Below are 12,014 nucleotides of genomic sequence, written 5' to 3'. Positions count from 1 at the left end.
ATGATAGTGAATTACGATTAACAGACTGCGATACATATCAGATGGTTTCACTAACTGATTTTAATCCACTACCTTGTCATAATCACAACAGAGTACTACACACACATTACACAGAACTAACACATTGTAACTGTGAAGCTGGTAGTACTGAGAGTCAGTTTAACACTGTAACAGTACAATTGATATGAGCATATGAAATAATACATGAATAATAAACAAGATGGTAGAATACGTGGCTTTGAGATCAAATACTGGCAACCTGAGAGACCAAATAGTCAGTGCTCAATACAATGATAGGAATAACTATCATGGCTTGATCATTAGATTGGCTTCAGCTAGCCAGTGACTTTCACAAGTCATCCAGTAGCGCCAAACATGAACACAGTCAACACAGTTAAGTGTGGATTGTGCTCAATATTTAAATTTCCTCCACCTAACGCGGGACAAGCAAAGCCTAATCTTCATCAGTGTGAGCAGAGGAGAAAGAATGCATCATCTTCAGTGATAATACTCTTGAACAGGCCAATGAACTATCAGTGCAGAGACGTCACTAACTGTGACGTTCGAAAGAATCTAATGTGCCTACAAGCATATCATGATGACATGATGATAGCTTAGTCAAAATCATAATTAGACCTGTGACTGAACAACGTAATTCTACTGGCAAAGTTTACCAAATTAAAGGCTATCAACACATAACACAAACAGTGGACGTACAGCAGTGATGTGCGACGCTGGCCTTTTGGGCTACAAAGAGAGAGAGAGAGAGAGAGAGAGAGAGAGAGAGCAGGCTATAGCCACAAGGAGGTTCAGCTGAAAAGTGACCAGCGTCCACGCTTCGAGCTATTTATTCAAGTCATGCGAACTGCAAAGACACCCACCTAAGCTAGCAAGCAAACTAGCCCGAGTCTGACTAAAACTGACCAAATCTGTGTTAGTTGCCGGGTGTTCAGTGTTAGATTTCTAAATGATTCCTGAACCAATTTACGTTGGAGTGGTCACAAAACAAAGAGCTGAACACTTTTCCAATGAGTATGAAATGAAGTGTTGGTTATTTAAGAGGAATTCATCATCTTACTTTTAAGTCACCTGAAACTAATAACTCTTAACGAGTTTGTCACTGGAAATTGCAAACTGCGTTGAATCAGTTTAACGTAGACAAACACGAATGGTGCAGACTTAAAGATGGAATTGCGGCAATTCTACCAGTATATAACACTTGTTGTTTACTGATTGGATGAAAGAGATATTTAGTAAAATAGTGTGTGTCACAAACACACATTTCAACTTGGCCGAAGCCGTCAAGCAACGCTATTTGTGAAGTGATTGTCGTTTAGTGTCAACAGTGAAAATCGGCTTTGTACCTTCTAAGTGCCTGATCTATTCTCATCCAAACATTATGATTGTGTGCTTTTAGTGTGTGACAAGCGATCACATATAGAATTAAATATTGTTGCATTATATGTGACAAAGGAAGAAAATGACGTAAACTTAGCATCAGCTGAAATCCTTACACTGATGAACAGTTTAATTAAAATCAAATATGCTTCTAACTGATTAAAGTGTGTTTGTAAGCACAACAGACACAAACTGACAGTGAATGATACATAGATTTGTTTTTTGTAAATGTTAGATCATTTGTTTAGAATGGGCTTTCATTCACAACTCTAATGGCGTCGCGCATAATGTGCAAGTCATTGAAGACCGGCGGGTCAGCTGCAAAAAAGTCTGCAACTGCCTGTGGGCAAAGTGGTCCCGGTAGCCGGCTGAGCACTTGGCTTCAAACACATAACACAAACAGTGAAAAGTGACCAGATTCACCACTCTTTGTCCCTACTTAGGCAGGTCACGTGAACCACTCTGATGACACTATATGGCTGCAAGCAAATCACTCCAAGCCAAGCATAAACTCAGCAAATGTGTGTTTGTTGATATATATTTCTAAATGATTACCGAACCAATTTACTTTGGATTAGTCGCAAGACAAAGAGCTTAACACCACCTTTCTGATGAGCATAAAATGAAGTGTTGGTTATTTAAGATGAATTTACAATCTTCATTTAAATCATCTGAGACAGTTTTAATGAATTTGTAGCTGAAAATTGCAAACTCCATTAAATCAGTTTTACGTAGGCAAACGCAAATGGTATAGATTCATAGAGGGAATTGCGACAGTTCTGCCAGTATATAATACTTGTAGTTTTCTGATCCAATGGAAAAGATAATAAAAATAATACAATAATAATAATTCGTAACTTTTGTATGGCGCGATATCCAGTACTAATGCTGCTCAAAGTATCTTACATCATCGAGATTGATATAAACATAACATAAAAACATTACTACAGCTCCTTGTCAATCCAATGCATTCACAGAACAAATCAAAAAGCATAATCCACCAAACAGTAAAATATATCAAGTAAATAATGCTTAGATGGAATTAAATACATTCCTTAAAATACATGTTTCATAACACACACACATGCGCGTGCGCGCGCACACACACACACACACATGCACGCGTGCGCGTGCCCAGACACTTTGAATATATCAACTGCACTAAAACAGGATTACATCAGTATTAAAAAATCTGTCGCATAAAACTCCATGTGGCGAACAGACTTTGGACTATCAACTGTGCTGAGTACAGAAATGTTTGCGGAAAAGGTTCTGACTTAAAGGACTGGAGACCAGGAGCATTTCTGATGGGCAATGGCAAAGAATTCCAAACTTGGGGTACTTGAGCCCTAAAAGACCTTTCCCTGCACATTTTGAATTAGTTCGTGGGACTTAAAGTAACCTTTCAGAACTGGATCTTAGCGTTCAGCATGGTTCGTACGTTTCCAGCACAGAGGAGAGATACGGGGGAAGAGAATCATCAAAATGTCGGAAGGCAAGTGTCACTAGTTTATAGTGAATGCGGGACTCTATAGGAAGCCAGTGTTACTGATGGAAAAGACATGTGACATGGTCAGATTTCTTTTTTACAAGGACAAGTCGTGCAGCATTGTACTTTTTATAGTCTATTAAGAGAGGAAGACGGTAAACCTGCTAGTGTAGAATTGTAGTAATCTAGTCTGGACAGGACAAAAGAGGAAACGAACTGATCCATGTTTTTCTCTGTAAAGTATTGTCAGACTTAGGCTAGTCTGCAAAGATGGAAATTGCATGAGCGACACAGGGACGAAATGTGATCAGCTATAGTCAAGTTCTGATCAATATGTACACCAAGGTATTTAGGTCTTGTTTGAAATGTGACTGTAGCAGTGCCGAGACTGACTGGGCCCTTTCTTTATTTTATTGAGACGAGCTCGGTCTCCTACAGCTAAGAGCTTGGTTTTCTCTCCGTTAAGTTTTAGCTTGTTTCTGTCAATCCACACCTTTACATCAGCAACACAGGCTTCAGTCTCATTAATGACTGTTTTGAATTCAGATGGTGGAGCTGCATTTTGTAACTCAGTGTCATCAGCATACTTATAGTAGTAAAATGAATGCCTCTTCATAATGTCAGACAAAGCCTAAATATATAAAGTGAATAAAATAGGTCCCAGAACTGATCCCTGAGGGACACCAAATACAAGAGGGATAACCTTAGAAGTAGTATGATTTACTTTAACGCAGAGCTGACAGTTTGAAAGATATGATGAAAACCATTTTGAAGCAATATATCGAATGCCAAAGGTAGTGCTAATACGGTTGATGAGAATGTGGTGGTCAGTTGTATCAAATGCTGCTGATAAATCTAGGAATGCCACTAAGGATGCAGGTTTTTTGTCCGTATTCGAGAGAAAACTGTCTGTAACAGAAAGAAGAGCTGTTTCTGTGCTGTGTTTTTTTGTTTGTTTATTTGTTTTAGTTTTATTTTTCGATAGGCTGACTTAAAATTTCGAGTAGACAGTTTTTCTCAAGATGTTCCTGTAACTGCTGTAACAAAACTTTCTCAGTAATGTTAGAAATGAATGACAGATTAGACACGGGTCTATAGTTATTTAGTTGGTTGAGTCGAGATTGTGCTGTTTTAAAGGTGAGGTGACAATAGCCAATTTGAGAGATTCATCAACAGTGCCTGACTCTAGAGAGTGGTTTATAATCCTGGTAATCAAGGGCAGAAGATGATCCAGACATATTTTTTTAAGTAGCTCAAGCTAAAGTAGCTCAAGGAGGCGTCACTGCGTTCGGACAAATCCATATACGCTACACCACATCTGCCAAGCAGATGCCTGACCAGCAGCGTAACCCAACGCGCTTAGTCAGGCCTATATTTTTTTTTTAAAAGGTTAGTTGGTAATGGATCCAAATCACTGTTCTTATTGGCGAGCAGAGAATAAAATATCTTACAGTCTTTTCAGAAACTGTTCTAAAACATGTCATTAAGACCCCTTTAAAATCATCAAACTGATTCTCTGGTGGACAGGCATCCAGTTCTTGTCGGATGTTAGCGATTTTATCAGTAAAACATGTACAAAAAGCATCGGGAAGATCCCGAGGAGGAATATTTGTTGCAGTAACATTTCTTTGCTTGTGCCAGTGAGTTGGTTTGAAACAGCATATAGCTGTTTGGACGTGGAGCACGGTGTGTGTCAGACACAACTTTCAACTTGGCCGGCCGGCAAGCAAGACTGGTTGTGAAGTAATTGTCGCTAAGTGTCAAAAATGAAAATCGGCTTTGTATCTTTCAAGTGCCTGATTAATCTCATCCAAACACTATAACAGTATTGTTGTAGAGTACAATAAGCGATCACATATAGAATTGAAAATTGTAGCATTATATGCGACGAAAAGACAAAATGATGTATTCCTCACTGTCACACTTTACTGACGAAGGATTAGAATAAAATGAAATCAGGATTCTAACCGATACAAGTGTTTATGTGAGCACAACAGACAATTTCTTTGTCGAAAGAATCCACGAATGAGTAAATAACTCTCTTACGTAATTTATTCCAAAAGATTTTCAAATATTCTACTGTGATCCCGTCACTTTCGGGTGCAGAACCATTCTTCAGATTCTTTTAGGCCTTAATTGTTTCTTCTATTGTGGTATTTCCCTCGCATGTTCGTCTCTAGAGCATGTCTTCATAAATTTTGAAAAACGATCTTTCAGCGCTATGTTGACATTTTTGCAGAAAGATTCCATCTCTAAGGATTGAACATCCCAAACACAGCCATAACCTGTTTCGATTAAATTTGTCTGAATTTACTCATCCATTTTGAAGAATAAGTATATATATATATATATATATATATATATATATGTTTATTTTTCCTAAATATTTTTCTATGGTGGATAAACTAAGGTAGTAAAAAAAAAACCCCCAAAACAACCAAACAAACAAAAAAAAGAACCAATCTCATTTTCACTAATTAGAGAAAGAACGGTTTATCCATGCATCATCTGGATTTTAGTATTCCTATTCAATTTGAACAAACGTTTCAAAAATTTCAGTTCTATTTTTTCAAGTATATTTACATATTCCTCACCCCATTATTATTTCTGAACCCATACAATAAAATAGGGCAGAATTATGTAGAGAGTGTTAAACTATTATTCATTTTGAAAAAAAAAGAAAAAAAAAAAGAGTCGGCATACGAACACCAAACGATCTTATTTATGGCGAATTACACAGGTTTCCATTAACTAACTCAGGCATGTCTATTATTTGATACTGGTTGAAACTGACACGAATGGAAGAACACCGACTGCCTTTCAAGGCCTATAAAATGCTAGTGGGTTTAGCTATTAAAGGAAAAACAAACTCGGCTTCTAAGGTTCGCGACACACCACCGACGAATGGTTTCAGTCAAATCAATCAAATCAAAAACAGTTTATTAATCCACATGGAAATTAAGTTGTGCAATCCTTTTTGTATGGGAAATTCATGGGGTGGGATGTCTTAATTATTATTATTTAAAAAAAAAAAATTTGAAAACAAAGACTTGTCGAATGTGGTTGGCAAAAGTGGAATGGTCACAAAAATAGCGATAGATTTTTTGGAGTACAGAAATTTCAAAACCAGTCAGAACATAGAATTTTACCTTATGATTACTCTAAATAGATATGTAACATATGCTCATAAGATTTCGATATGGAATTTCAGATATCGCGGTACATAGTTTTAGATACAAAGAACACAGTGTGAATATGATAAATGCCCATTTTGCAGAAATGTCACTGAGACTTATGTTTATTTCGCAAGGCAAGGCAAGAAGTGTATTTCGTGTTCCCCTGGGGGCATTGAAACTTTGCATACATTCATCTTATACACATATCATGCAAATAAAAAGAATGATGTAAAACAAAAAACTATAAAAAAACAAAACAAAACCAAAACCAAAAAAAACAAACAAACAAACAAAACAAAAATTCGCCATCAAGTTTACATACGAGGTAGAAGAGAACGGCAGCATCGCGATGTTGGATACCCGCATCACCCGCACAGAGACAGGCCTCGCCTTCTCTGTCTATAGGAAGCCGACCCACACGGACAATTTACAATTCAACAGTCACCAGCCACTGGAACACAAGCTTGGAGTAATACGCACCCTCACCCACCGAGCAAAGACCATCTGCTCCACCGACACCGCCAGGGAAGAAGAGGTGCAGCACATCAAGAAAGTGCTCAGTGTGGCGGGATACCAGAAGTGGGCCTGGGACATCCCGGGGGACAAGAAAACCATACCCCACCCCTCGACTCAACGCCAAACCCCGTCGAGAGGACACGTCTTCATGCCATATGTCAGCTGCGTCACTGAGGCTGAGCAGGAAGATCCGGAAGTTGGGAGTCAGCGTTCACGCCAAGCCCGCCATCACCATCAGGAGCCAGTTAGTCCGCCCCAAAGACAAAACAGATAAATTGGACACATCAGGGGTGATATACCAGATAGACTGCCAGGGCTGTGACCAAAGTTACATTGGTGAAACCGAGCGCAACTTGCACAAAAGATTGAAAGAACACAAACGAGAGTCCTCCCAGTGGGCGAACATCTGACCCACAACCAACATCACTTTGGAAAGGACAATGTGCAAGTTATCGACAGTCCACATCACCGCCAGGAACCCCACCCTCAACCGTGATCGGGGCCGACACAACCTGCCGTCGGTGTACTCCTCACTCGTCAAGTCACATTGTCGTGAAACTGAAACTGTCGAAAGTTCGCTCACGGCGATGCGTACAGCTGCTCATTCTCTACCGTGCAGTTGCGCTGAAGAAGCCGGCCGGGTCGCCGACGAAAGCTGCGCAAGTGAGTAGCCTTCTTTGACTGAGAGATCGGTTTAACTTGGTAGTCATTATAAAAATTCATCAGTTACAATCTCTCTCTCTCTCTCTCTCTCTCTCTGTGCACAAATGTATGGTTCGTTCGCATGGTCGCGCTGGCACATAAGAACGGTCCTGAACCGGGTAGTGAGGTCAAAGCGCTTGGCGATGCTCTCTAGTTAACTAGGCTGGTACAAAAACAACTGGTTGGTTGCCGAGCGGCGTGTTGTGACAGAGTTGTGTGATGCTATGACTAACGCTGCCAGTGTCGTAACGAGCGGGGAGAGAGTAATCAGAGAGAGGGGGGCAGTGGATGGTGGTGAAACAGCAAGGTCAAAAGGTACGTACAGCTGAGACAACGCGTCAGCGCTTGTTCTGATGTTTAGTGGACTCGGGTTCTCTCTGTCCGTGTATCCGTCAATTTGTCTGTCTTTCTCTTTGACGTGACTATCAGTGCTCCCAGTGTTTTTGCTGTCAGCTTGGGGTCGCTGGGTGTAGCGTTGTTTTGGGGCAGGTTGCGTTCTGACATGCTTTTGATGTGACGTATAAATGTGCGAGTATTTGGGGGTGGGTTTGGGGATTGTTGTGGGTTGGAGGGAGCAACTTCATCAGGCTGGATGAGGCTCAATCAGAGAAATGGATCTTTTTTTGGACATTGCAGTGCCGGCTCTAGTCATAGTGAAAAGACGTTAAACTAAAGAACGAACGAATGGTTTCAGTGTTGTTGTCGGGTTTTGTAATTGTTTTTTACTCATCGTCCACAGTCAGCCATGATGGACACTGAATTTGGCTCATGGTGTAGTTTGCGGGACTGATATTTTGCAGAGACTGACTAAGACTTTCCTGTGTCGTTAATGTGAATGATGTATGTCCGTGTCATCTTAGTTCTTGATGTATTTCGTCATCCATAATTATGAACCATAGTTTCAGAGTGTAGAATTTCTTGTGCTGCTAACGTGAATTGTGTAGCCATGTGATCTCAATTCGTACTTGATTTGTTATCCATTGGAACAACTGAGAAAAGGGGAAGAATTTGTAATCATATCATCTATCGTTTGGAAATAGCCAAAAATACATATGTCAAAGGAAAGTATGGGAGGGGGTAGCAGAACATACATATGAAACTCTGTGTGCCAGTGTGTGTGTCACGAGTGTGTGTGTGTGTGTGTGTGCCACGGTGTGTGTGTGTGTGTGTGTGTGTAAAGGGTAACTTGAAGGATGTTAACTTCAGGGTCACTGCAGTGTGTGGGAGTCTGCGTGGAGCGCCAGTCACAGTTTGTGAGGGTACTAAGGGTTTAAGAGAGGGAGGGAGAGAGAGAGAGAGAGAGAGAGTTTCTAAAACTCAAGAGCCCGACATCGAAATAGGCGCTACTGCCCGGATTTAAATTCACAACATTATTATTATTGTCAGACATTGACAAGTTCCCACCATTCCAATATCAGCTACAAGCGAACACCGCGCTCTGAAAGTGGGAACATGGAACCAAAGGAGTTTCACTTATTTCTGTTTGTTCATTGTCGAGAAGTCTGAGATTGTGTTCTCAGTATTTCTTCAGTCTAAAGTCTGAGATTACACTGACAAGATCCTTCTCACCAATGAACAAACACATACAGCTCTAAGCAGAATGCTGGTTTCTATTTGATGCCTGTTGAAGTCGACTTCTAAGTTTTACGACTGTTCCCAGACAGAATAATAAAAATAAGCTGCACGTAGATTTTGCAGTTTTGTGGTCGTTCCCATCCCTACGGTTCCGCGGACCAGACAGAAGTATTGCCGACTTGACTACCACGTTGTGCGGCAGCGGTTGCCGTATCCCGTGACTTGTCCGCTCACACACTACACACACACACACACACACATCATCATCATCATCATCCCCATTCACTCCCCCAGCGAACAGCCAGCAGCAGCCCGAAGCGAGGTCTGTGCCTGTATCGCGCGGTATGGGGCGCCCCGCTGTTACATGTGTTCACCAGCAGAGCCGACGAGCGGGCTCACTCCGCCTCGGACACATTCACACACGTCTTCCCTTGCTTCTCCAATTGATCAGGATCGGAGTGAAGGGATCAAGTCGTCGCGGAGCCGGTGCCTGGATCTTGTGTTAGCTTTGCAATGCCTTGCCTTCAGCTTTGAGAAAAGGAGCTGCAATGCGCGTATATATTTATATACATAACGGCGAAGGTATGTAATTTGTAAAGTTTTGCAATGTCACGAGGGAGGCAAACTTTGCCAAGTGTGTGCGGGGCGGGACTCATTGATTAGGTGAGGACAGCGTCCTGAGAGTGGGCGAGTATTGTGTGAAGTTAATTGATCAGGGCGCTGTGTGTTGGACAAGTTCCTCCCGGTGACTTCAAACTTTCCTGCTTGCTGCCAGAGGAAGCGCCAAGGAAGCCGCGGAGTGCTATTGCTTCTAGACAAACAGTGCATTCCGTGTGAACTAGTGGAGAGACGACGAGTGGTGTTGTTGTGTGGCTGGTTCACGACTTGTTCAGGACGCTGTGTCGGATCAGCAGAAGTGTCAGGGCCAGTCGTTCCTGATGGACGGCCAGCTTTCAGGCTGCTGACAGTCCTAGTGACGGCACAGAGCATGGAGGACCCTGTCAGGGGCCTCAACACGAAGGTCCACTCTCCGAGTAGCATGGACGTTTGGACGACTGGTTGTTAATTATCAGCATCTGCACTTGTGTCGACATCACACGATGTAACAGATGTGTTAGCCAGCCAGCAAAACTGTTCACAAAACGCTTTTCGGGAACTGTTTCTCTGTTTGCAGAGGATCCAAGTCAACGTGGAGTGTGTGTGACTGTGTTGTGGATTAAAGTGGATGTATAAGAATGTTATTTCGTTTAATCTTGAGGTGAGTGCTTTTCTTTAAAGTTTTTTTCTTTTTCATATTGTAAAACTGATTGTGTAGGCGAACACTCTTTGTAAATAACTCATTTTATATGATAAGTCAAATGAACCTGAAATATCAACTTTAGATACATGAACTGTCGCCCAGTGAATAGGATCCCAGTCATAAGCGAGGTCTACACACTCCACAACACCTTGAGTGGTTTTATGGGCCATATAATCTTTCGGACAAGACGGCAAACGGATGCATTGTATGCGGCTAGTATTAACTGTGGTACCATTAGAACCCATAACAGTATGATTCTGAAGGGAATACACTTTGATAGGGAACTGAATTAAAAATAAACAATTACAGTGCCTTTAAAACGGGCTCCCCAAACAAGATGAAGGCACGTAACACCAACTCAAAGCACTTCCCGTATGCAGTTACATCCAAACTACATCGGGACATGTTTTTTTTTGTTTTTTTGTTTTTTTACATTAACGGGCTTGGCTTGATCTACATTCCCATGTATATATATATAATGATACGTAACTGCACATTGATTTAAATTATAATACATAATTATTATTCAGTAAATCTTATTCATAGGCATGTACATGTATATTCACATACTAATGGGGAAAGAACAAGATGGCGTTGGGAGCTTCACATTTAAAAAAATCCAGAATTTTACACGCAGGGAACCATGTTGTGACAGAGGATACAATGTTCGGTACAAAATAATGACATTGATTTGAAACACTAGTCGTCAGTTTTACGGCCACGTTTTGGCTGAAATGTCAGTTTGTCGCAGTCGGCACCGATTCTCTCTCTCTCTCTCTGCTAGAGTTCAGCGGTTGCGCCCGTAAGGGTCTGGGTTCGAATCCTGCTGTCGCCCTTTCTCTACTGGGCGTCTAGTCGTTCGTATGAGACGATAAAGCTAGGTCCCGTGTGCAGCACTCACTTGGTACATTGAAAAAGACCCCGTGAGAACGAGAGTTAGTCCTTTGGCAAAATTCTGTAGAAGGAATCCACTCTGATATGTACACACTAATATGCATGCACTCAAGGCCTGACTAAGCATCTGCCGAGCAGATGTATTGTAGCGTATATGGATTTGTCCGACCGCAGTGTCACCTCCTTGAGAAACAAACTGAAAATGAAGCGGCTTGCCGTCCAACTTTACGCTGGTCTTTTTGCAACGGCGCCGCTTCTGGTGTGAAGGGCAAGTGTGGGCTTGGATCCGCTGTGCAGCAAGCACCCCGGTGTAACAGCATCACTCATTTGGTCGTTCCCGAGAGTATGGTACTTTTACACACACACACACACACACACACACATACACAGGGGGCCTGTGTGATTCCATGGGGTCAGGAAAGAGAGGGATGGGTGCTGGTTTGTGTATTTGATTCGCTGTGTTGGTGTTCGGAGAGCGCTGATGGTGGTGGGATGGTTTGTTTTTGTTCACTGTTCCACTATTAGTTCCTCGCTGTGATCCTCTCTCTGGCCCTGGCCCTCTCTCGTCCACTTCTTTCTTTCCCATATCTGTGTGTGTGTGTGTGTGTGTGTGTGTGTGTGTGTGTGTGTGTGTTTCCCCCTCTCTCTCTGTATCTGTATGTTCGTATTGATATGATGTTCAGGCATAAAGGATTATTCCATGATCTATATGTTCTCTAGTATGTGTTTGTATTGGTATGATGTGTGTCGATGTTACATGCGTAAATATCTATTATATGATTTGTATGTACTTTGTTTTGTGTGTACTGTCCAAACCTCGGAGACGAACGCATGACAAATAAGCACATTACCCCCCCCACACACACACACACCTCCCGCCCCCATCACATGTACTGTAAGCCAATGACTGTGCTTAAGTGTCACAAATCTCTTATTAGTTTATGTTGTTTAAATTATGTTTTTT

At 41.6% G+C, this 12,014-nt stretch overlaps 1 protein-coding gene across 9 annotated transcripts in view; it reads left to right on the top strand.

Annotated features, from left to right (window-relative positions):
• Positions 1-12,014, top strand: part of LOC143284774 (plexin-A2-like) — a 561,646-nt gene that overhangs the window by 54,061 nt on the left and 495,571 nt on the right. For 2 of the 9 annotated variants that reach the window (XM_076591759.1, XM_076591752.1), the window contains exon 1: positions 9,230-10,114. The exons of 4 other annotated variants lie outside the window; for them this stretch is intronic. The gene's annotated coding sequence lies outside the window, so the exon portion shown is untranslated. Of the gene's footprint in view, positions 1-7,050; positions 7,243-9,228; positions 10,115-12,014 lie in introns of those variants that run through there. 3 more of the 9 variants (XM_076591757.1, XM_076591758.1, XM_076591761.1) reach the window with 3 other exon arrangements.

Source organism: Babylonia areolata, chromosome 8, assembly GCF_041734735.1.
Source record: "Babylonia areolata isolate BAREFJ2019XMU chromosome 8, ASM4173473v1, whole genome shotgun sequence".
NCBI classification, from domain to species: domain Eukaryota; kingdom Metazoa; phylum Mollusca; class Gastropoda; order Neogastropoda; family Buccinidae; genus Babylonia; species Babylonia areolata.
The sequence above is the reverse complement of the archived record's forward strand: the minus strand, read 5'-3'. Positions and strand labels throughout refer to the sequence as shown.